The sequence below is a fragment of the Hyperolius riggenbachi genome, chromosome 2 (assembly GCF_040937935.1).
Source record: "Hyperolius riggenbachi isolate aHypRig1 chromosome 2, aHypRig1.pri, whole genome shotgun sequence".
NCBI lineage: Eukaryota > Metazoa > Chordata > Amphibia > Anura > Hyperoliidae > Hyperolius > Hyperolius riggenbachi.
Window position 1 is genome coordinate 272,219,960 of NC_090647.1, and position 27,020 is coordinate 272,246,979.

General features: G+C 42.9%; 1 protein-coding gene and 1 long non-coding RNA gene across 4 annotated transcripts in view; one reads left to right on the forward strand and one right to left on the reverse strand.

Annotated features, from left to right (window-relative positions):
- LOC137546349 (uncharacterized) overlaps window positions 1–14,513 on the forward strand; it is a 29,347-nt gene extending 14,834 nt beyond the window's left edge. For both annotated transcript variants that reach the window (XR_011026245.1, XR_011026246.1), the window contains exons 3-5: window positions 3,999–4,146; window positions 9,338–9,450; window positions 14,127–14,513. This is a non-coding gene — a long non-coding RNA (uncharacterized lncRNA). The remainder of the gene's footprint in view (window positions 1–3,998; window positions 4,147–9,337; window positions 9,451–14,126) is intronic.
- Window positions 1–27,020, reverse strand: part of SSC4D (scavenger receptor cysteine rich family member with 4 domains) — a 198,904-nt gene that overhangs the window by 120,122 nt on the left and 51,762 nt on the right. The gene's annotated exons all lie outside the window — the stretch shown is intronic.

Here is a 27,020-nt window from a genome sequence, read left to right on the forward strand (position 1 = left end):
AAGGGCAGAAATCATATTGAATGCTAAATGACAGGCCTAAAGTGCTTTAAAACATCTTGCATGTGTATACATCAATCATGTAGTGTAATTAAGGTACTGCTTCACATTGACACACCAAACTGTTCACTGAACAGAACAGGTATACAGTGGCGGGTTCACAGAACAGGTATACAGTGGCGGGTCCACTGAACAGAACAGGTATACAGTGGCGGGTTCACAGAACAGGTATGCAGTGGCAGGATCACTGAACACAATAGGTATGCAGTGGCGTGTTCACTAAACAGGTATACAGTGGCGGGTCCACTGAACAGAACAGGTATACAGTGGCGGGTTCACTGAACAGGTATACAGTGGCGGGTCCACTGAACAGAACAGGTATACAGTGGCGGGTTCACAGAACAGGTATGCAGTGGCAGGTTCACTGAACACAACAGGTATGCAGTGGCGGGTTCACTGAACAGGTATACAGTGGCGGGTCCACTGAACAGAACAGGTATACAGTGGCGGGTCCACTGAACAGAACAGGTATACAGTGGCGGGTCCACTGAACAGAACAGGTATACAGTGGCGGGTTCACAGAACAGGTATACAGTGGCGGGTCCACTGAACAGAACAGGTATACAGTGGCGGGTTCACAGAACAGGTATGCAGTGGCAGGATCACTGAACAGGTATGCAGTGGCAGGATCACTGAACAGGTATGGAGTGGCAGGATCACAGTACAGGTATGCAGTGGGCTGAGGGCTCACTGAACAGAACAGGTATGCAGTGGCAGGATCACTGAACAGGTATGGAGTGGCAGGATCACAGTACAGGTATGCAGTGGGCTGAGGGCTCACTGAACAGAACAGGTATGCAGTGGCAGGATCACTGAACAGGTATGCAGTGGCAGGATCACAGTACAGGTATGCAGTGGGCTGAGGGCTCACTGAACAGAACAGGTATGCAGCCAGGAAGAAGTTAAGCCTAACTAATCTTTCCCTATATGAGAGACTGCAGCAGCTCGCCCTACTCTCACTAATGCAGGCACACGAGTGGCCGTAATGGCCGCCGCTGCCTGCCTTATATAAGGGGGGGTGGGGCTCCAGGGGCTAGTGTAGCCTAATTGGCTACACTGGGCCTGCTGACTGTGATGTAGAGGGTCAAAGTTGACCCTCAGTGCATTATGGGGCGAACCGAACTTCTTCCGCAAAAGGTTCGCGTGCGGTACCCGCACGCGAACCACCTACGTTCGCGCGAACCACGTTCGCCGGCGAACCGTTCGGCCCAACTCTACTGTAGAGGCTCCGGCAGCAGTGACTAGAGAGGAGGTGCATGCAGCAGCATCCTCCTCCGGTCACAGCCAGCGCCTGACCCGCATGGTGGCTGACTACATGGGGTCCTACAGCGGGCTTGACAGCGATGCCCCTGTTGATCCCATGGAGTATTGGGTCAAGCGCCTGGAGATCTGGAGCGAGCTGGCGCAGTACGCCCTGGAAGTGCTGTCCTGCCCCCCTTCCAGCGTGCTGTCCGAGCGCTGCTTCAGTGCAGCTGGTGGCGTGGTCACCGAGAAACGCTCACGTCTGTCTCACAAGTCTGTGGACAGACTGACGTTTCTCAAGATGAACCAGGCGTGGGTGGAAGGCGAGTTCCTGGCCCCTGTTGTCGGCGAGAGGGGGACATGAACTGGCCGCCGGAACTTAGAACCATCGTTAATGTGCCTTACCACCCTTTACCACCCTTTACCACCTCCTGGCTCCTGCTCACTAAGCCAGCCTGGTTCACTTTGACTATTACGTCGCCTGCAGCCACACATTTTACACCTACAGTGGGCTGCTGTTGTGTACTGCCCTTCTGCTGTCTGTCTGTGTTTCCCACCGCCAGGGTACACAGAATTACCTTCTGCTGCCAGCTATTACGTCAAACAATAGCTATATTGGTTGTAAAACCAAAACTAAAAAAACCATTAAAAAAAAAAGGTTTAATTTTTCTGAGGTGCCCGGGTTGAAAACTGTGTTGTCCCAGTTGTGTATTGGACACGATGTGGGCTGCACGACCGCTGTCTGGGACCTCCTGTTGTGTTTATTTACAGCCCTGGTATCACCGCTAGGTACCAGGGCTATTATGTCACGCTGCCTACCTGCTGCCACACTCACACTGCTCCTCCTCCATTCCTCCTCCTGCTGCTGCTGCTGTCTGTCTGTGTTTCCCACTGCCAGGGTACACAGAATTACCTTCTGCTGCCACTCTGCCACCAGCTATTACGTCAAATAATAGCTATATCTGTGTAATTGGTTGTAAAACCAAAACCAAAAAACCATTAAAAAAAAAAAAGGTTTAATTTTTCTGAGGTGCCCGGGTTGAAAACTGTGTTGTCCCAGTTGTGTATTGGACACGATGTCGGCTGCACGACCGCTGTCTGGGACCTCCTGTTGTGTTTATTTACAGCCCTGGTATCACCGCTAGGTACCAGGGCTATTATGTCACGCTGCCTGCCTCATTGACTGCCTGCTGCCACACACTCATCCTCCTTCTCCTGCTGCTGAATTTACCTCCTGCTGTCTGTGTGTTTCCACTGCCAGGGAGCACATACAATGGCGCTTCCAACATGCGTGCGCCCACCAGCTATTTGTTACGCTCAAAAATAGCTGCATTTCTTTAAAAAAAAAATGGAAAGAGAAATAAGTGAAGAAGAAGAAGACGATATAGAAAAAGGAGAAGGAGAAGAAGAAGAAGAAGAAGAAGATGAAGAAGAAGAAGAAGAAGAAGAAGAAGAAGAAGAAGAAGAAGATGAAGAAGATGAAGAAGAAGAAGAAGAAGAAGAAGAAGAAGAAGAAGAAGAAGATGAAGAAGAAGAAGAAGAAGAAGATGAAGAAGATGAAGAAGAAGAAGAAGAAGAAGAAGAAGAAGAAGAAGAAGAAGATGAAGAAGAAGAAGAAGATGAAGAAGAAGAAGATGAAGAAGATGAAGAAGAAGAAGAAGAAGATGAAGAAGAAGAAGAAGATGAAGAAGAAGAAGATGAAGAAGAAGAAGAAGAAGAAGATGAAGAAGAAGATGAAGAAGATGAAGAAGAAGAAGAAGATGAAGATTAGAAGATGAAGAAGAAGAAGATGAAGAAGAAGACAATATAGAAGAAGAAGATATAGAAGAAGATATAGAAGAAGAAGATATAGAAGATAAAGAAGAAGAAGAAGAAGAAGAAGTATATACAGTACTGAACAAAATTCTGGACACAACTTCTCTTTCCACCTTTTTTTTTTTAAGGAACATCCCCACATAATCACTTGCTGTTGTTACTTGGAAAAAAAGATGTTTCTTGCATCATTCACCCTCAAAACAAGTGTTGGAAGCTATTTAAGGCTAATTCGAATAGTCAGCTCGAATAATGAGCTCGAATACCGACTCGAATAGTCAGCTCGAAGTCCGAGGTCGAATCGAATAGTAAAAATTATTCGACTCGAATATTCGACTGACCTCGAATAATTTACTATTCGAATTCGACCAAACTCGAATTTTAAAAAGGGGTATTTGAGCACCACTAATAAGCAGCAGGGATGGACAGGGAGTGTCCTGTGATGAGGTGTGTCATGGGTGGTAGTAGGTTTCCCTTGACATCTGAACCAGGAAGTGTAGCCAAACACTGGAACTTATCAGAGCTCAGGAGATCACCACAGGTGTCAATGTTGCTGAGAGGTAAGGCTGAACAGTATGCAGTCTTATCACCAGCAGGATCACTTTAATTAACTAATTCAATAAAAAGTGTTGTGAAAACTGTATTGCAGTAACATCATGCTGACTTATCTTTGATTATCTGAGATGCAGAGGCTTGCTGATGCTTAAACTGATAATACAATAATGTTTCAGTGTGCCAGTGCTTGTACAAGTCCTTATCCATGCTGTGCTTCAAAAGGGGAAGTATGCTGAAAATGCTATTCATTTCTAATGACAGGGATCTTGAAAATGACACAAGGATTTAAAAATAACCCTGCTCTAACTGAACTTCCTTCTTTCTTTGACTAGTTCCCAATTCCTGGAAGAGTTTATCCAGAGATTTATCTGACTGCTATCTGCGGTCGCGATGAAATATTGCCCTTTTAAGGCTAACTGGCCCAAGCCTTGTAAGGTTCTTCTCCTTCCCCTGGATCAACTGTAGTATGTGCAGGTTCAGGTTGGTGTTTTTTTTTTTTTTTTTAATTTATTATTATTTTTTTCTGGTTGGACATGATGGACGGATGTTTTTTTTTAAACCAAACTATGTAACTATAAATTATAAAACCCCAACAGTAGCATTTAGTGATAAGCAAAATCGCCCTGGGCAGTTATGCAAGGTTTTTGTTGAACTTACAATCTTGCAAATAAATTTTGCTAAACTGGCAGTAGCACATTTGATTAGGCTTTCATTGGATATTAAAGGACCAATATCATGTAAAAATGTGAAATTTAAAATACATGTAAACACATACAAATAAGAAGTATGTTTTTTTCCAGAGTAAGATGAGCCGTAAAGTACTTTTCTCCTAAGTTGCTGTCACTTACAGTAGTTAGTAGAAATCAGACAGAAATGACAGGTTTTTGGGCTAGTCCATCTCTTTATTGTTGATTCTCAGCATGACCTTTATTCTTTATAAATACACTCCCTGAAGAGGATTTATTCAAAGATGCTGGCCAGCATGCCTGCTCGCTGAACACTTTTTGGGCAGTTGGACAGAGCAGCTGCCATTCACTAAGTGCTTCTGAAAATAAAGAAAACCCTGAGAACCCCCCCCCCCCCTTTCATAAGGAGATGGGCTAATCCAAAACCTGTTGGTTCTGACAGATATCTACTACCTACTGTAAGTGACAGCGGCATGGGAGAAAAGTAATTTATGGCTCACTTTTCTCTGGAAGAAATGTACTTCTTATTTGTATGTGTTTAAATGTATTTAAAAATTTACGATTTTCACGATAGTAGTCCTTTAAGGGTTACAATCGATCGAAAGATTGTGCCAACATTTTCCTTCGATTTAGGAATGTGCTACTTATTTTTATGATTGTTTATATAGAAATTCCTCCTTCTTGCCTAACATGGCTACATGATGAAATTGGATTATATTTCTTTTCAGTTCAAGAAGTACAATCCATTTCTTCCACAATTATGAAAAAATGACTGAAAATTCTGATAAAAAATGGTTGGATCTATAATACAAGAAGCTAACAATCTATACTACAATCTTCAATCTTCTGAAAAATTGTACAGAAATGTCAACCACTCCCAATCAAGTTTTAATGAAAAAAAAACCAAAAATCTAAAATTCAATCATATTTCTCGTTTGGCAAAAAAAAAATAAAAAAAAGTTGTTCATCTTTTGTGTGTGGCGACCTTTAAGGTGTCCACTAATGGTACAATTTTCAGCAAAGAATTGACCTAGCAATCAGATAAATGCGATGGGAAAATCTCATAATCAGAGCTGGGACAAGGTCCTCCAGCACCCAAGGCTGAGACACCAAAGTGCGCCCCTCCATCCCTGCCACCCCAGCCATCACACACTGATTGCTATTAGACTAAGAGGGCCACAGGGTCCACAACCTCCCTAACACCTTAATATCTAGTTATCTGGCTTGCAGTCACTGCTATGTATCCCATTTTCTTATTTATTTCTGCTTCAAACACAATTAGGAATGACAGCTGAATGAATTGTGCGCCCCCTCCTACACTGCGCCCTGAGGCTGGAGCCTCTCCAGCCTATGCCTCGGCCCGGCCCTGCTCATAATACATGGATTATTTCACCATCAATGGAGCAATTGGTACTTCCTATCCATCATAACTGATTGTGAAAAATGTTTTTAAAATTAACTAAATTGTTGTGGAATGCTCACCATTAGAATCATTCACAGGTGCATCAACAAGGTTTATTTTCTGCCAATTACATTTAACTGATCGAGATTGGGACTGATTCGCTGCAAGACCAAAATTTCCTTGCTGTTCCCTACTGGTAACTGGTGCTGAAATAAATATCTCAGAATCTAGGTATAACTGGGGTATATAACAACAGTAACACATGGATCAAAAAGTTTACTGGACAAATTGATGTAAAGACACTTTTATGCAGATTGTTAGAGTTGATATCTAAATATTGTAATAGGTAAAACGCTAGGGGTGTTAAAACAGAAAGCAGAAATTGTATCTGCTTAAAGAGAAACTCCGACCAAGAATTGAACTTTATCCCAATCAGTAGCTGATACCCACTTTTACATGAGAAATATAATGATTTTCACAAACAGACCATCAGGGGGCACTGTATGACTGATTTTGTGCTGAAACCCCTCCCACAAGAGGCTCTGGTACCGTACGGTACTCTGGGCAAACTGCCACAATGTAACAATGTTCACAGACAGGAAATGGCTGTTTATAGCTGTCTGTTAAAGCCAGAACAGCTAGAAACAGCTACATAATCTGCCCACAGTAACAATGTCACCATGTAATACATGTCAGAATGTGAATCTGGGAGAGGAAAGATTTTACAATGAGCAAACACTGACTAAATCATGTATACATAATTATTGTAAAAATGAAGCACTTTTTTTATTACATTATTTTCACTGGAGTTCCTCTTTAATACCTGATTAATTAACAAAAATGTTGTAAAAGCTATGTGCTGACTATTGGATTCATGGCAGTGCAATAGTAAATGAGCAAACATGGCAGCTCTGGCCTGGTAGACAAATGTAAACAGTAGTAAATAGCTCTGCCTGCTAATGAGGTATGAACCACAGCTTTATTCCAGTATGCCAGTACAGGCAAGTGCATTCCAGAGAGGAAGTGCCTCTTTCCTTAGGTCACCAGAGCACCAGTAACTTCTGCAAATGATAGGAGTGTTGGGGAACTTCCAACAAACAGTTTGACCTAAATATCATTATTCACATTTATATAGCACCAGGGCCAGCTCTAGACTTTTTGCTGCCTGAGTCAAACTTGTGAGGATGTGCCCCACACCCCGTTCCCGATTTTGAATGATCATACAGCACCCGACAATTTACATGGCACGAGTTTTGTTAATAATGCTGTTATGCCATGTAATATTTTTGCTTTATATAATGTTTTCAGTCAGCAAGGGAGCATGTGCAATAACCTGAGACATGACATTCTTCAGTTCAACACAATAACACACTGGCAAGCTGGCTGGCTGGCTGCGAGTCTGTGACAAACAAACTGCTCACCCTCAGTCAGTCAGCCGTCCTCCATCCTCCTCACTCAGGACAGCAGTGCCACCTCTTCTCTTCCGCTGTACAAGTCAAATAAAACACTGCTGCTCTCCTGCCTCCCCCTTCCTCACTCACTGTCAGACACCTCTCACAGCACAACAAGCTGCTTTTCCCCGATGATGACCTATTTTTCCTCGCTCACTCTCCTCCCGCTTCTCCTCCTGCTCTGCATACTGTTACTGTGAACACACAGTACAAACATGCTGCCCCTGTAATCTGTGCGCCTGATGCAAGTGTTTCACCTTGCTTCATGAGAGAACCGGCCCTGTATAGCAATGACATATTCCAGCAGTGCTTCACAGAGAACATTACACCAATTAATCACTAGTCCCTCCCAATCTATAGTCCCTACCACATTCTACAATGTAAGAGAATTCTGCTCACAAGTTTTCAATCTGCCTCATGTGACCTTCATTTATAAAGGGCACTTTTATATCAAGTGCTACACAGGAAATGGGCAGTGAAAACGAGCCATAGAAATATCTGTGACGTAAAACTGCATTACAGAGATATCAATGAAGCATATACTATAGGAAAAGGTTAGTGAGCCAGTGCTCTAGGGAGGGGCTAAGTGATGCCTATCAGCAGGGCAAACTGACTGCTAAAAGGCATGTTCTCAAGCACTGGTACAGACATCTGCATAACAATGTCATCTGGGAAAGTAGGACATTGCCAACTTACTTTGCAACATGCTTTGCTGTATATTTTATTTCTGCTTTCAGATGTTGTACCCTTAGCATTATCATGTCAACAAAATCTGTATCTGCATCCAAAAACTCATTATCAATTGCACCATAGTCAAACATGTTTTTGCTCTGTAATATCCTGTGTTACGATATTTTGCCACACCATAAGTGGCTCAGACAATGACAGAACTTTTCAAACTTGCTTGAAAGGAGCTGCCAAATTATTTTGAGTGGACTGGGTACTATCTTTAATTTGGTGTACAGCAATAACATCACATAACAGAGGAAACCCCAACTGCTGATTATAATGAGATTTCTTCATCTTCATTTGTGTCCTTTGAAATTCCAGAGGGGTCAACTAGGACCAATTGGCCCTTGAACTTTAACCTTTTTGGACCACCTTCTAGAAATAATTCTTTAAAAGTCCTCCAATGATCTTGAATAAATCACTTATACATACATTTCATTTGGGTTAGAAATAAATACAGACTATGGAGAGACATCACACTTACATCTGATATAAGTGTGACTGTTTTTATATAACTATTTTTAATCAGAAATTAACACCTTTATGCAAAAACTGAAAATCAGTCTGATTAATCGAGAGTGCTATAGATATTAATAATAGTACTAATTTTGGTGAAACTCAGCACTATGTATTGTATTACATTACTGTAACTTTAACCTAGGCATGCATGCTTTGCAACTACAGAAGTAATAGATAACATTTTAATATAAATACCTCATTTTCCTCAATTTTTGTCCCAAGTGCCAGTCAGTATCACTTTCCAGATCCAGCTCTGTTACTCTTAGCAAAATCATGGAAGTGGCAAAAAGGCGAATAATTGTCATTTGTCAAACAGGCGGTGGAACGCTATCATTTTGGATCATCATTAGCTGATCTGTACCTTGCAGCAATAGCGTTCCTTTACCAAAGCCTTGCTGGTATGGAAAATGAAGCCAGGAATAGAGCAGACTGAGTCTTGGAAAAGACTTTGAGGTGGGATGAGGGAAAGTGTGGCTCAGGTTTCAGGAAGGCAGCAGCAGATAGTGCCTAAAATTACAGATTTCTGGTTGATGACAGAAAGTGGAGACTGATGGGGCATTCAGGAGGAGTCTCAGAAATATACAGATGATAAATTAGTGCACAGAATATTACTGTAGTTGTAAAGAAACAAGATACCATGCATGAAACAAAACCTTCTGCCTATCCAATCCTTCTAAAATCAATACACATGGAATAATAATACGAAGAACATGAAGATAGTGCTGAAATCTTGCTCAGGTGTTGTAAATAGTTCAAGAAAATTTACAAATAAAACATGATTTGATCCTTCATTCTAAATATAGAGTAACTCTACTAAAATACGGCTATTTACCTACACATTAAAATCTGTGGTTATAAAGGTGTTTCCATTTATTTTGTTATAGTGCAAGTAGGCCCAGGGTCGTTTCTAGGGTCCTTGGAGATCGGGGGCACCTGTGGGCACCAGGCGGGGAGGTATATGCGGCGCCGCGGCAAAAAAAACGGGCGTGGCCATGAGGTAAGTGGGCGTGGTCATGGGTGGGGCCAAATTTACATGAACTTAGCAGCGGTGTAAGCTACAGATAACGGGCCTGCCCATCGAAATATTGGATGGAGCCCCCTGTCCTTTATTTGGATAATTTACAATCAGTATAGGCATAGGTCAAAGATGTATACGCACATACAATTTTGATTGGTCAATCACTGACCCCCAATTTTCCCACCCCCGTGCAGTAAGTGGGCCAACAGACAATGAATTTTATGAACAGAGCTAAAATTGGCTAATCAAAATTGTATGTGTGTACAGGCTTTACAGCTAATACTGTACATACTGAAAGTAGCAGGGATCAGCATACAATACAGCTGGTTTACAATCAGTAAAGGCACAGAGTAACACCTTACACTGTACACACTGGAGGTAAATCAGCACACAGTGCAGGCACTAGAGCAGTGTTTCTCAACATTTCATTGGTATGTACCCCTTTTAAAACCCTGTACTCACCAAGTACACCCTAGTGTAGTAAACATTATCGCAAGTACCACTCGACAAATATATATTTAATCATAGTACATGATAATTGGTTTTAAACAATTTCAAGCATTTACTATTGCTTTTAATTAACTAAAATGCTAATTTGGTGCTGTTTAAATAACATTTATCAACTTCTAAAACCCTAAATTTGTTGTTCTTAGGTAAGTATGTCAAGTCTGAGTACCCCCTGGGACCATCAGAAGTACCCCATGGGGTACGCGTACCACATGTTGAGAACCTAGGCACTAGAGAACAGCGTATACTGTACATACTGTAGGCAGCAGAATTCAGCACACTGCAGCTAGCGTGACAAAAATATGAGGATCACGTTGTGCGGCGTGCTTATCGCACCGCACCGAAAAATGGGTGGGCCATGGACCAGAATATAGGTGTAGTAACGGGTGGAGACAAATTTACATGAACCTAGCAATGGTGGGACATTAGATTATGACAGTGGTGGCGAACCTTTTGGAGGCCGAGTGCCCAAACTGCAACCCAAAAGTCACTTATCTATCGCAAAGTGGCAATAGCAATTTAAACTAAATACTGTACAAACGTTTTAACTCATACATGAACATTATGGAAAATCCAAGTTGAAAATAAACTGTGAAGATAAACAATTTCATCCATCCTACTTCTGAAAAATGTATTCAATTTTTTAGAACCTCCCAGTTGTATTTTCTGTTTTAAAACGCTAAAAAAGTAGTTTAATGCTATTGTCTCATATGATAAGGATTCAGCTTTTCCCATAGTCTCGCAGTTAGCAATCATGTGACCCCCAACAAGACAAATTCAGCAATCATGAGGCCCCCAACAAATCATGAGGCCCCCAACAAGACAAATTCAGCAATCATGAGGCCCCCAACAAATCATGAGACCCCCAACAAGACAAATTCAGCAATCATGAGGCCTCCAACAAATCATGAGGCCCCCAACAAGACAAATTCAGCAATCTTGAGGCCCCCAACAAATCATAAGGCTTTCAACAAGACAAATTCAGCAGTCATGAGGCACATAAATAGACAGCATTTCACATAAATAGGCAGAATGCCCCCTTAATATGGTAGCCCCCCAAGTTAGGTAGTGAGTGACAGGGACCCCCAGGTTAGCTAGTGAGTGACAGGCGCCTCCAGTTAGGTAGTAAGTGACAGGGACCCCGATAGTGAGTGACAGGGAGCCCCTTTAGGTAGTGAGTGAGTGCCAGAGAGCCCCTTCAGGCAGTGAGTGAGTGCCAGGGAGCCCCTTTAGGCAGTGAGTGAGTGCCAGGGAGCCCCTTTAGGGAGTGAGTGAGCGCCAGGGAGCCCCTTTAGGCAGTGAATGAGTGACAGGGAGCCCCTTTAGGCAGTGAGTGAGTGACAGGGAGCCCCTTTAGGCAGTGAGTGAGTGACAGGGAGCCCCTTTAGGCAGTGAGTGAGTGACAGGGAAGCCCTTTAGGTAGTGAGTGAGTGCCAGGGAGCCCCTTTAGGGAGTGAGTGACAGGGAGCCCCTTTAGGGAGTGAGTGAGTGACAGGGAGGCCCTTTAGGGAGTGAGTGAGTGACAGGGAGGCCCTTTAGGGAGTGAGTGAGTGACAGGGAGGCCCTTTAGGGAGTGAGTGAGTGCCAGGGAGCCCCTTTAGGGAGTGAGTGAGTGATTGGGAGGCCCTTTAGGCAGTGAGTGAGTGCCAGGGAGCCCCTTTAGGCAGTGAGTGAGTGCCAGGGAGCCCCTTTAGGCAGTGAGTGAGTGCCAGGGAGCCCCTTTAGGGAGTGAGTGAGTGCCAGGGAGCCCCTTTAGGGAGTGAGTGAGTGACAGGGAGCCCCTTTAGGGAGTGAGTGAGTGACAGGGAGGCCCTTTAGGGAGTGAGTGAGTGAATGAGTGACGGGGAGGCCCTTTAGGGAGTGAATGAGTGACAGGGGGCCCCTTTAGGGAGTGAGTGAGTGCCAGGGAGCCCCTTTAGGGAGTAAGTGAGTGCGTGACAGGGAGGCCCCCCCTCTAGCCGCCGCCGCTCCCCCCCTACCTCTCAGCAGACCTCAGGATCAGCGGCGACCCGACCAGTTGTACGAGCGGGCGCTGGACGCACCCGCTCTATATGCGGAAGTGATGTCACTTCCGCATATCAGTGCGGGCGCTGGGTCCTAGCGCCCGCATGATTGGTCGCCGGCTCGCCGCCTGATCCTGAGGTCTCAGTGACGCGGCGGCTGGAGGGAGCCGCTGAGATCCGTGGCACCCCAGAACAGATTGGGGGCACGTGCCACCCCAAAACAGGGCTAGCGACGCCCCTGAGTAGGCCCCTTCCACACTTCCTGTTTTCTGTTGCTCTTCAATCCCTCCACAACAGTTACAAAAAGTGGAATTGCACCTTAACAGTGCTGCGCGTCTGTACAGTGAGGTTTACATTACCTCACTGTCAGTATGTTATCTTGTGTCGTTAGAGTATCCCGGTGTTTTGGCATTTTTCTGAAGCAGGAGTAGTTCCACAGTGATGATAGTTACAGAACGAAGGCTTGCTTAGACTCTCTCCATTTGATATGAGCAAACAGTTCTCCTAACATGCATATCTCGATTGATCCAGGAAATGCAAAACATCCAAGCAAATGAAGGCTGCCATCTGTTGATCAGTTTTCAAGTTGTGTTAATTAACCAGCTATCAAATTAATTAGCAGCTAATGACCAGCTAGGGCTAGAGCTAATACTTGCCCAATACGTGTGAGCTGTTCTATCTTGTTGTCTGATGCTGGATTAAAGAAGAATGATTGGACTTTTACCCTCCACCCTGAGTCAGGGTCTTTCACCAGCCAGTGACTATAATTTTCTAGCATGGTGTTCAGATGAGGGGAGTTTAGGAGATTTTCCCATTCATCTCTCTATTTTTCAGGAATGTATTTGAATGGGAAAATCATATCGCTAATCAGCGATAATAATCAGCGATTAAATAATTAGAAAATATCAAACATGGGATGATGAGAAAAACTGAGACTTTACGAGTTATGGCACTCTCTATGGGTTATGGCACTCTCCATGGGTTATGTAAGTCTCTAGGGGTTATGGCACTCTTCATGGGTTTTGGCACTCTCTATGGATTATGGCACTCTCCATGGGTTATGGCATTCTCTATGGGTTATGGCACTCCACATGGGTTATGGCACTCCACATGGGTTATGGCACTCTACATGGGTTTCGGCACTCTCTATGGATTATGGCACTCTCCATGGGTTATGGCATTCTCTATGGGTTATGGCACTCCACATGGGTTATGGCACTCTACATGGGTTATGGCACTCTACATGGGTTATGGCACTCTACATGGGTTATGGCACTCTACATGGGTTATGGCACTCTACATGGGTTATGGCACTCCACATGGGTTATGGCACTCTACATGGGTTATGGCACTCCACATGGGTTATGGCACTCTTTATAAGTTATGGCACACTCAATGGGTTATGACGCTCTCCATGGGTTATGGCACTCTTTATGGATTATGGCACTCTCTGCGGGTTGTGGTACTCCACATGGGTTATGGCACTCTCTATAAGTTATGGCACTCTCTATGGGTTATTATGACACTCTCCATGGATTATGGCATTCTCTATGGGTTATGGCGCTCTCTATGGGTTATGGCACTCTCTATGGATTATGGCACTCTCTATGGGTTATGGCACTCTCCATGGGTAATGGCAGTCTCTATGGTTTATGGCAGTCTCTATGGTTTATGGCAGTCTCTATGGGTTATGGCACCCTCTATGGTTTATGGCACTCTCTATGGGTTATGGCACTCTCCATGGGTTATGGCACTCTCCATGGGTTATGGCAGTCTCTATGGGTTATGGCACTCTCCATGGGTTGTGGCACCCTCTATGGTTTATGGCAGTCTCTGCATTGCTACTTGCTATATTGAATGAATGCACTTGCACTATCATGCTCATAAAAGTAAGTTGTATATGAAATCTGTGAAAATACTGTTTTCATGATAATTATTCAATGGTATAACAGTGTATAAAGATAATTTAATATTAAATAAGAAAACAATGATACATATTATTAAGAAAAAAAGGCATTGGAAAGTATTCTAACTATGTCTAGGATTAACAATAGGACTCTTTTTGCATAAGTAACACAGTACAGTCAATGAGAACTGCGGGCTGAAGTGTCTTAAGTGAAGTTTTCCTTTTTCTGAACAACACAGCCATTGTGTGTGTCTGCTAATCTGGCCATGGCAGGAATGTGCTGTTGATGCTGCCCTGGTCAGCCAGAGGGAACAAGGTGAGAAAGAGCAGTTCAAGGACACCTTGATGAAAAGAATGGCCTGACGGGACTCTTCAAGTGCCAAGTGATCTCCTGTAGGACTCTCAGAATTCTGTTAAGCATCGCAATTGCACGGCAGAAGAACATACCATGGCAAGGAATGGGAAAGAGGAGACGTGGCAGCAACTCAAGGATCTGGATTAAGGGACATCTGGCCGTACATCAGAAAAATACATTTTGGTAATGCTGATACTCCAGACATTTTTTAGCAGTGCTAGAGGCAAATGCAAGTGTACCCAAAAATAAAAAGTGCCATTACTTTATGAAAGGATGCACCATTATTTGTTACTGGCCAGAATAAAATATGGGAGTTGCTTATGCTGATTTTCTTCCCTGACAGGGGATTTAGTTTTTCTGTTATTTCGTAGTAAATAAGGTACTTACAACAGACTGTGTGCCTGGTTCAGGTCATTGACTCACCACATAATACTGCCGTATGATGAGAATAGCATCCAGGAAACAAGCAACGTTAACCACTTAAAGCAAACTTGAAGCGAAAATAAACTCAATGCATCTATAGTCCTTCTCCTAAATAAAACTTTCCTGGAATCCAACAGTTTTTTATTGTGTTTAATCACTTCACCCCCAAGAAATTTTACCCTAACGGACCAGAGCCATTTTCACCTGTCAGCACTCCTCACTTTCATTCGCCAATAACTTTATCACTACTTATCACACTGAAATGATCGATAGCCACATATTAGGCTTTTTTGGGGTGATATTTGTTTTCAAGAATTACTTTATTTTCTATTCAATTTAAAGGGAAGACTTGGGGAAAAATGAAAAAAATACATTATTTCTCCAATACCATCCACTATCATTTTAAAACAAACAATGCTGTTGTAAAAAAAATCCACACATTTTATTTTCCCATTTGTCCAGGTTATTACAACAATTAACTACTTTCACCTTTTGGACGTTGCTATTATGGCCAAAAGGCTGCTTTTGCTCTGCTGCGTGCGGCTACGCTCTCTCATGCCGCTGCTCGTTAGCCCAATGATCAATAAATGGGAACACAGTTCCCATTCATTGCTCTAAGTCCCGGTTAGAAGGACCGGCGCAATCTTTCTAAAGAAAAAAGAAGTTTCCTGTCCTCCCTTCACTTCCTGTAAATGAGAGAGCTCGCTTACAGGACTAAGCAAACTTTTTTTGACTGTGGCCATCTTGTGGCCAAATAGTAAAACTATGTCTACATACATTTTTTTTTATAAATACAATGTATTAATTTAAAATTAACTGGTTTCCCCCCACACTCCAAAAAATACCCAAATAATTTTTTTAATTAAAAAAAAAATACAATAAAAAACATAAATAGTTACCTAAGGGTCTAAACTTTTTAAATATGCATGCGAAGAGGGAATATTACTATTATTTTTTAAATTATAAGCTTGTAAATAGTGATGGATTCAAAACTGTAAAAATGCACCTTTATTTCTGTAAGGCTTGGTGGTGTATTCTCCACAGTCAGCATGCAACGCATGAGCTGGCGTGGAGGAGGTACACACACTAGCACCAGGAAACAGGCTATCCCTAGTATAGTGGAGGGGAGGACTGACTCCAATAGGAGATTGTGGCGCACAGAGCCGGTGCAGATCTGACAGCCACAAACAATGCTTTCGTTATAACGTCTCAGCGCAAAGTAGCGCTGAGCGCACAAACCAGAACTGAGGAGATCAGGACAGGTAGACAGAATGAACGCTTGCTAGCAAGCGGCTACTTAGCGACAGCAAGCGTCCAAAACCAGACAGACTGGAATGAGGCAGCCAATGCGATGCGGCGATGGCGTGCCTCACAAAGACAGGCCAGGATAGTCAGAAAATAGCAGGATTAAGATAGATGAACGTAACACAGATAAATATACAATAAGTATGTTTTCCTAGCGCATTACAATTACAGCTATCAATGAAACTATTTGTAACGTCTGACTAACATATGTATATATCGGCAATGAACCGATATATGACATAAGCTGGAACACTGACTTAGACTGGAGCAATACAGGGAACAGGACTCAGAAGGATTCGCTATCTCTTCGCAGAGATGAACGCAATCCACAAACGGTAACAGAACAGGATTCAGAAGGATTCGTTATCTCTTCGCAGAGATGAACGCAATCCACAAACAGTAACAGAACAGGATTCAGAAGGATTCGTTATCTCTTCGCAGAGATGAACGCAATCCACAAGCAGAACCAGGAGCAGGGTAACTACCTCAGCACGGGTGGTCACGGTACGCGCAACCTACCAAAACGTGCTGGAAAGCTGACTAACTGCACACAGGATATAAACAGTTCGTGTACGTATACATCAGCGACACTGATGTATTAACGTAACACAAATACAAGGAAAATAATAAACGTGCTGGTATGCATATATATTGGCAATGAACCAATATATGATGCAAAGACCAGCAAAGTATCTTTATAACAAGAAACACGATCGGGGGCTAAAGCGACAGCAAGGCAGGCTTAAGCTGAAGCTATGAAAACCCAAGGACACCCTGCAGGAAGCAGATCTTTATACTGAGGTCATCCAATGGGAGCAGACATGCAGATTCCCACACAGGTGAATGATAATCAGTCACAAGCTGACAGCAGGGAAAGACAGACAAACCTATGCAGCTTGCATGGAAAGACATCAGAACTGCATGAGCTGCAGCACTACTTCCAGCAATAGCTGCTGCAGCAGCGATCATTACAGTACCCCCGCCTTTAAAAGCGGATTCCAGACGCTTTTCAAAACTGAAATTTCCAACAAAACAGTCTGACTGATAATTCATGATGACCGGGACAGCCCGGCAAGACCGAATTCCAGAATCAGTCCCCACAAGACTGGACCCATCAGAACCAGAACCTACAGAACCACGCCCATCAGTACCACAAGCCCCAGTGTGACACCCATCAGAACCATGATTTCCAGAAGAAAGCCCTCCGAAATTCCCTGAGCGATACCCACCGCCTTCCAGGAACCGTTCAGAAACGCCAAAGCCTTTGCAATGCCCACCGGTACTGTCTTTACCAACACAAAACCCACTGTTGAACCAGTCCAAGGTACCAGGACAGGTTTTCTCAGAGACCTCCCAGAACACCTTGAAGCTCCAAAGAGATCCCCATATGTCAGAACGCCCCTTAGGCTCACATGGAGAACTATCAAGAACCCCTATGGAACCTAGGGCAATTCCCGAGTCAGGGCCACAAGGACAAACATCAATATCAGGGCTTTCAGGGACCAGAACCATCTCTGGGCATGCAGGCAGACTGGCAACATCAGAACGTGTTCCCACTAAGGAAGCATCAGAGCACGCTAACACCTTAGACACACTTGGGCATTCTGGCACACAAAGAACATCTGGGCACACCGGCACAAGAGAAACCTCTGGGCATGTCAAGGAACTGTGAGCCTCAGGGTCAGCCAAGACAGGACCAAAACCAGGACTGGCCAAAAAAAAATCATCATGACTAAACTTCGCAACCACTGGACTTTTACACGAGAATGCTGGATCAGACTTAGATGTCGCTGATTCCAGCAAAGTCAGTAACAAATCAGATTCAGGGGCACCAACAAAACAGGACAAATCTTCTGATGTATGCACTGAACCAGATAGGGACTCCACAACTACCTCTGGACTGGACAGAGACTCATTTAATACACTGGATTGGAGCTCATGAGGCGCTGCAGAACAAGTCAGTATTGCAGCAGCCCCCACTGGACTAGGCAAAACTGAGGAATTCCCTGGACAGGAAGGGGACTCTGGAACCTCTGCCACAGCGGCCAGAGAACTAGAATCTTTCAGGATACAGGGCTGGGTTTCAGGAACACTCATCAGACCGGACTGAAATTCTGAGATTTCTATTATTTTGACCAGAGAATCAGAATTATCCATGTTACAGGGCAAGACTTCTGAAACATTCAGAGGACAGGGCTGGAGTTCCTCGGCTGTTACAACACTGGAGAGGGACTCAACAACATTGGTTAAATCAGACTGTGTACAGGGCAAGGTATCTGACACACTTGCTGACGAGGACAATATTTCAATGGCTTCTGCTTTGCTGGGCAGAAATTCATCAAGTTTTATTAGAGCAGACTGTAATTCCAAAACAGCTGCTAGACAAGTGAATATTACTGCAACACCAACTGAGGTAAGCAGTGCTTCAGCCTCCTCTGCTAGAGGGTTTAAAGTATCCAAAATACTGGGTGAAGCATAAGACTCTGCGACCACAGCTTCACTGGACAGGATCACTGAACAGTCCATATTGCAGGGCAAAACCATGGAAGCACCTGCTGGACAGCATAATGATTCTGTGACATGAGTTTCATTGGAGAGATCTACTGCACAATTCATGGTACAGGGCAAATTTATTGGAAAATTTTCTGAACAAGGTAATAATTCTGCGATTTCAGGTTCACATAGCAGATGCTCTGAGCTATTCACGAAACTAGAGCGAGGTGTAGAAACAGGAAGATCAAGACACAATGTTTGCGCATCTGCTGGATCAGACAGGAGTTGAACTTTATTAACACAGGTAATTTCTGCAGAAGTGTTTGCAGAGACAGGCAAGATTTTTCTGGTGTCTGTTTCACTAAACAAAGAGTCATGAGTACTGGCTAGGCTGGACTCGGAAGTCAGCAGGACCTCTGGATTCTCTGCTGAGAAATTTGCGCAGGGCAAGGTTAAGAATGTATCAGTGGCTTCTGTTTTACTGGGAAGTAACACTGAGTTATCCATGGTACAGGGTGGAATTGCAGGAACTTCAATTTCACACAAAAAGAGCTCCGAATCACCTGCTGAATCAGCCAAAGGTGCTGAAGCAGGCGGGTCAGAACGCCAAATTTGCGAATTCGGAGTCACAAAAAAATCATCCAAAATCAGTTCCCACACATCAATCAATGGAGCCACAAAGTCATACTCACACACACCAGTTTTTATTAGGTTATAGGCAGACTTAATGCATGCATTCAATACCAATTCACTTTTTGCACTGTAAAATTGACAAAATGAACTTGAATCATTCTTCCATTCATTGACCAGAGCTTCCATCTCTCCTTTCTCAAATGGAGGATTCCAAGCATACTTAACAGGCAGATCATGGTTTGCAGATATGATTGTGGCAGGCACATGTATAGGGTTAATTAGCAGGTGATTGGCAGATTCCTTATTCTTAAGAATCTCCAATACCTGTAGCAAGTGTTGAACTGTAGTGTATGCAAACTTCCCTTGGTTCACAAATAAGTTGATTTGTTCAATACTCTGTAATATCTCATCATAATCATACTCAGATAATTCTTTTAAACAAAAATCTTTATTTTCCCTAGCCAGGGAGGAAAGTTCATTAGTAGTTTCATAAGTCCATTTAACTCCCCTGAAAGACAATTGCATTTCATTATCTGTTAATGGCAGAATCTCATTATAGGCCTCAGTCGCTAAGGATAACGATTCTGCAGATTGGACACGTTTCTTAGAACGTTTGCGTTTTGCCTTTGACCTTGCGGTTTTTGGTGATTTATTCAAAGCTGCAGGAAAATTATCAGTAACACTTTCTGCTTGCTGCTCATTCTTGCAAGCAATTGAAGGAGCAGCTGATTGGCCTGCTGCCAGGAGTTCATTAAGAGGAAAAGGCAATGGATCTATGCGCAACCAGTTATGGATCACAAACGCTAGAAATTCCAGTGGTCTCTCTTTCAAATCGGAATGATTGAGAACATCAAATGCCCACTGGAATAATTCCCCTTTAAACAAAATATAACTTAGTTGGAGTGCCCAGGTTGAAACAGGAGTCGCTTGGAGATCAGGATTGGTCAGGAACCTGGCACATTCAGAGAAAAACTCATTTTCTGTTTCAGAGCTAAGTTCTTCAAATTTCTTAAAGGAACAGGAACCATAATTAACAGTGTCATACTTTCTGGGAATCCCCCCCACAATGGGGATTGGTAATGGGGTTTTCATAATGTAAGGCTTGATGGTGTATTCTCCACAGTCAGCATGCAACGCATGAGCTGGCGTGGAGGAGGTACACACACTAGCACCAGGAAACAGGCTATCCCTAGTATAGTGGAGGGGAGGACTGACTCCAATAGGAGATTGTGGCGCACAGAGCCGGTGCAGATCTGACAGCCACAAACAATGCTTTCGTTATAACGTCTCAGCGCAAAGTAGCGCTGAGCGCACAAACCAGAACTGAGGAGATCATGACAGGTAGACAGAATGAACGCTTGCTAGCAAGCGGCTACTTAGCGACAGCAAGCGTCCAAAACCAGACAGACTGGAATGAGGCAGCCAATGCGATGCGGCGATGGCGTGCCTCACAAAGACAGGCCAGGATAGTCAGAAAATAGCAGGATTAAGATAGATGAACGTAACACAGATAAATATACAATAAGTATGTTTTCCTAGCGCATTACAATTACAGCTATCAATGAAACTATTTGTAACGTCTGACTAACATATGTATATATCGGCAATGAACCGATATATGACATAAGCTGGAACACTGACTTAGACTGGAGCAATACAGGGAACAGGACTCAGAAGGATTCGCTATCTCTTCGCAGAGATGAACGCAATCCACAAACGGTAACAGAACAGGATTCAGAAGGATTCGTTATCTCTTCGCAGAGATGAACGCAATCCACAAACAGTAACAGAACAGGATTCAGAAGGATTCGTTATCTCTTCGCAGAGATGAACGCAATCCACAAGCAGAACCAGGAGCAGGGTAACTACCTCAGCACGGGTGGTCACGGTACGCGCAACCTACCAAAACGTGCTGGAAAGCTGACTAACTGCACACAGGATATAAACAGTTCGTGTACGTATACATCAGCGACACTGATGTATTAACGTAACACAAATACAAGGAAAATAATAAACGTGCTGGTATGCATATATATTGGCAATGAACCAATATATGATGCAAAGACCAGCAAAGTATCTTTATAACAAGAAACACGATCGGGGGCTAAAGCGACAGCAAGGCAGGCTTAAGCTGAAGCTATGAAAACCCAAGGAAACCCTGCAGGAAGCAGATCTTTATACTGAGGTCATCCAATGGGAGCAGACATGCAGATTCCCACACAGGTGAATGATAATCAGTCACAAGCTGACAGCAGGGAAAGACAGACAAACCTATGCAGCTTGCATGGAAAGACATCAGAACTGCCTGAGCTGCAGCACTACTTCCAGCAATAGCTGCTGCAGCAGCGATCATTACAATTTCCAAATAAAATATTGGCGCCATACATTGTGATAAGGACATAATTTAAATTGTGTAATAACCGGGACAAATGGAAAAATAAAATACGTGGGTTTTAATTATGGTAGCATGTATTATTGTAAAGCTATAATGGCCGAAAACTGACAAATAATGTTTTTTTTCCATTTTTGTCTTAATAATCCCGTTAAAATGCATTTAGAAAAAAATAATTCTTAGCAAAATGTACCACCCAAAGAAAGCCTAATTAGTGTTGGAAAAAACAAGATATAGATCAATTCATTGTAAAAAGTAGTGATAAAGCTATTGTCGAATGAATGGGAGGTGAAAATTGCTCAGATGCATAAGGTGAAAAACGACTGAAGGCTGAAATGGTTAAATTATGGCCCTAGTGCAATGTATGACGATAATATTTTATCTGGAAATAAAGGTGTATTTTTTTCTGTTTAATGGCTTTTATACTCCCCTTTTATACTGTCCCTAACATAACTATTTATGTATTTTTTTTTAACTACCTTACGACCACGTCATTCTAATGGGTGTGAATGTGGCGGCAGCCCCAGGACCGCCTGATACAGATTGGCGTCAAGTCCTGGAGCTACAGTTTAGCAGGGAACATGCAGGCATGCGCGATCGTTCCCTGCCTAATCACGGAGGGGGAAGAGGGAAAAGCAGGCATTGAAAGCCTGAAAAAAAAACCCAAAGAATCGCAGGAGTGATCAGACACCTCCAAAAGAATGTCCTGTTAAGGACAATAAAAGGAGGTAAGATTCATTTATGTGCTTCGTTGTAGGACTGTGCAGCAACCCGACAAAGCTGCACAGCCCTGTGTTGTGAAAAGGCCTGTTGTGGCCTAGTCACTAGGGGGGGTGTAAGCCTGTGGTCCTGAAGTGGCTAAATGCTGTCATTTTTTTTTCAAGTGTTTTATTTTGGTAATGATGGGAGGGGGGGGGGGGTCAGAGGATAAGGGGGTATTCATTTATTTTTATTTAATGTATAAAGTGTAAGGCCACGTTCACATTATCAAACGCGGATGGCCGTGCGATCGGAACGCAACATGTACGAACGTACGCCATCTACATTTGCATGCGTTGCGTGGCTGATCCCATTCACTATACTGAATGGGTCAGCCAAGTGTTTTGTTAAAAAATGCGTGCAGCATGCGTTCGCGGACCGCACTGGTCTTGAATGCATGCACTGTGAACATCAGACAGTGCAGTCTATGCACTTCTGATGTCGCGCATTTCTGCCTCCCGCACACGTTGCCGAAACATGGATGGCAATGCGTGCAATGTGATTTAGTGTAAAATGTGTGTTTTTTCTTTTGTATGTATTTTTGTACGACTACATGCCACTAGTCGGTTTGCTTTGAACAACCACAGAGACAGTGTTGTTACAGCAAAGATCATTGGCTCCTCGTTGAAGGCATGATCCTTCTCTTACGGGCACTTTAATTGGTTAAGGGGACACTTCTTCCCTTTAACCAATTGCGTTTCTCAAGGTTTCAATGGGTATGCGCAGCGGGGGTTTGCACATGTGCACAGCGGCAGCAGAGGACGCTTTAAACCATCTGTTGGTCCGTTAAGAGGGGCCAACAGGACGGTTTGAAATGGCACATGGTCCGCAAATGGTTAAAGTGAACCTGAGGAGAAAATAAACTGATGAGATAAACAATTGTATTTATCCTCCTACTCCTAAAAATAACTTTTTGGGATATTCCGTGGTTTTATTTTATTTTTAAACATTTACAAAGTAGATTGAATGTTTTGTTATTATCTCTGCTTAGTGGCAGCCTATTAAGTGCCCCTGAGTGAAAATACATGAACTATTGATTTTTTCTATCTCTACTTGCACTCAAAAAGTAAATTCTGCCTGGAAAAATGGCTGTAATTAGCTTATCAGTGATGTTTACTTCCATGCCGGAAAATGAACTCTTTCAGGCAGCAAAATAAAGCAAGTAAAACAGCCTGGTTATTTATATATTTTTCCCTCTACTTACACCTGTTTATCTTATTATGCCACATGTTGCCTCGGGTACACTTTAAAGGGGAAGTTCAGCCTAAACAAACATACTGTCATTAAGTTACATTAGTTATGTTAATTAGAATAGATAGGTAATATAATTTTTTACCCACCCTGTTTTAAAATAACAGGCAAATGTTTGTGATTCATGGGGGCTGCCATCTTTGTCATGGGGGCAGCCATCTTTTTGGTTGAAAGGAGGTGACAAGGAGCAGTAGACACAGTTCCAACTGTCCTGTGTCCTGATAACCCCTCCCAGCAGCACACGCTAGGCTTCAAATGCCAAGTTCAAAATGTAAAAATAAAAAAATTTGCACCAAAACAGCAGAACGAGAGCAACAACATCAGAAATCCCATCATGCTTTGCACAGCATCAGGGGAAAAAAGCCCGGGCAGTTTTCTTCTGTGCAGCTAAAAATGAGGCTTGGATAAGAGAAACAAAGTTCTGATGCTGTGAAACTGTTAAAGAAACACCAAGCCTTTTCAGTGCTGCTGAGTAGATTTTTAGTCCGGAGGTTCACTTTAAATGGTAAATCTATGTTTAAATAAACTACCCTCTTCTACAGACAAAACATAAATGTTATTCAATTCTCAAAAGAATGATATTGAACTTTTCAACCTTTTCCCTGCACTCAGATGTATTTCTTAGCTACAGTGAGTTTTTCAACTGTAATTAGGTATCATTGGGAGTATCATTAGATATGACACGGTGAGCATGTTTTTATGCCTTATACAGGTTGTGTGTGAAAGTGTGAGAGTTTCATGTGGCGGATGCACGGTTAGTGGAGAGAGCATTTTCCCTTTTGGGGGATTAGGATTGAGTATGTTTTTATATCCGGAAGTAAATCCACTGCTACTTCCTTTTGTAACTAGATTTTATGCCCTGTTTACATCATAAATCGCAATCGCTGACGCCAGCATTTTGCAAATTTGTGAGCTTTTCTTTTTAGTGCCTCCTGGCGTTTACCTTCACGTTATCGATTTTTTTGTAAACCGCTTATTTAAAAGCTTTTGCAGTACGATTTGTTTTTTCACTTCCTGACGTCAGTCAGGGAGTGAACTCTTAAGCGATTTTAGGGTGATTTTAAAAAACGCCAGCGCTTAAAAAAACCTGAAAGTGCCCTTAGTGTGAACAAGCCCTTAGTGTGTATTTTATCATAAGTGGTGCCTCTGTTTACCTACATTCTTTCAAATGTTTTTAGAACTGAAGTGTTTTCCCATGTTACAATAAAGTTGTTATTAGACTACCGGTATATGAGTGACCATTCTTCATATGTTTGTATGTTTTGCTTGGGTGGTTCCTCCTAGTACTTTGGTTTCCTCCAATAAATGGTATCATCCTGATTCAAAACTCCTTGCTCCCTCATCCCACAAACTTATTGCAAAGTTTAGTTTCCTCTCAAAATTGGCCTTATGCTGGGAATACACGGTGCATTTTTGCGGCTCGATTCTGCCGCCCGATGGATTCCCCACTTGATTTTGCGCCCGATTCTCTTATCTTCCATTCGTTTTTCTTATCTTTTCCCATTCTTCCCTAAGCAAAATCGAGCGCAGAATCAATCGGGCGGGAGATCGGACATTTCGGAAATTAACAATCGAGCCATCTAAATGGCTCAAAAATGTACCGTGTATTCCCAGCATTAGATTTTAGAAAGGACATGTTAGAGATCACATTGTGGGCTTTTCTGATGGAAAGTTAATGACATGAATTTTTTCATGTACTCAGTGAAATGCTGAAAAAAATTTCAGTGTCATATAAATTAAAAATGATTAAGATTTTTTTTTTATATTTGCATTTACGCATGTGAAAACCGCCGCTGTCAATCAAGCCCACATTGTACGGGGCTTACTGCGCAGGCGCAGAACTACGTGGGCTTGATTGACAGTGGCGGTTCGCACATACGCAGTGCGGACGACCTCAGGGTGGAATTCCGGACCGAGAACGGAGTCCGGGACAGCGGCGGGGAGCGGAGGTGACAGCGTGGGACAGTCGGCTGCTAGGGGCTGGAGAAAGCCCCAGGTGAGTAAAGCTTTTTTTTTTCTTAAATTCGCCTGATGACTCCTTTAAATACTCTTTCTCATAACTGGATTCACCTGTGTATGTAGGTCAGGGGTCACTGAGCTTACCAAGCCAATTTGAGCTCCAATAATTAGTTCTAAAGGTTTTGGAATCAATAAAATGACAACAGTGCCCAAATGTATGCACTTTAATTTTATTTAAACAATTATTGCACACTTTCTGTAAATCCAATGAACTTCATTTCACTTCTCAAATGTCACTGTGTATGTCTCCTATATGATATATTTAACTGGCATTTTTTACCATAAGAACCAACGATTTATACAGGAAAATCATGACGATTAACAATTATGTGGTATAACAACAGAGGTGCCAAGTAGAGTAAAATTAGTTAAAATTGTTAAAAAGAGGGAAGTGGGTGGACTCACCTCCCTACTGAAAAAATGGCAAAGTCTGGTCAAGAGCCAGATATAGCGCCTCTGTGACAGAGTACAGATAGAGGCGCTATATCTGGCTCTTGACCCGACTTTGCTCCCTCCAAAAATTGTTTGCCTGAAGAAGCGGGACTGTTACCCGTGAAACGCGTTGCACTTTTGGAGCTCATAATAAATGTTACTTTAAACTTGAAGTAACTTTTCAGAAGAGAGGTGAGTCCACCCACTTCCCCTTTTTAACAATTTTAACTAATTTTACTCTACTTGGCGCCTCTGTTGTTATACCACATAATTGTTGAGTCCACCCTGGGTGGAGGGGTGTAGTATCCCCATTTCCTTCTATCTACAGAGAGCGACTTCTTAAACCTGAGCAGGGTCAGGTTACAATTCTCCCCGCCGGCTTATCTAGTGGTTGCCTTGGAGGCGACCCGTCCTTGTGAGTATAATCATTGTGTGTGTTTGCATCAGACATCACCTTATTAACATACTACACCATATCGGGCTCTTGGTTCTCCCCCTTTCTTTCAAGCATGACGATTAACAAGGTTGCCCAAACTTTTGCAGCCCACTGTATATATGTATTTATGTATGCATTTATTTAAATAAATTCACCTGCCATATACGTTAGAAGCTAGTACATTCATTGAGCATTCCTCCTGCAGGCTCTCTGTGACTTTCAAGTTGCTGTGAGTAAAGTGACTAGTTAAAAACAAGGATTAACCTCTTGAGGACCACAGTGCTAAACCCCCCTAAAGACCAGGCCATTTTACTGAAATTGGCCACTGCAGCTTTAAAGTGACTCTGTAACTAAAATTACAACGTTTTTTCTACCATCCTACAAGTTCCTAAACCTATTCTAATGTGTTCTGGCTTACTGTAGCTCTTTCTACTATAACCATCTCTGTAATAAATCAATGTATCTTTCCCCTGTCAGACTTGTCAGCCTGTGTCTGGAAGGCTGCCAAGTTCTTCAGTGTTGAACTGTTCCTCTATGCACACTCCAGTGTGTGTTTTATTTACATAAGCCAGCAGCTTCTCTGCTATCTTATCAGTGATAGAAGAGAGCTGGATAAAAATCCTCCTCTGGAGGCT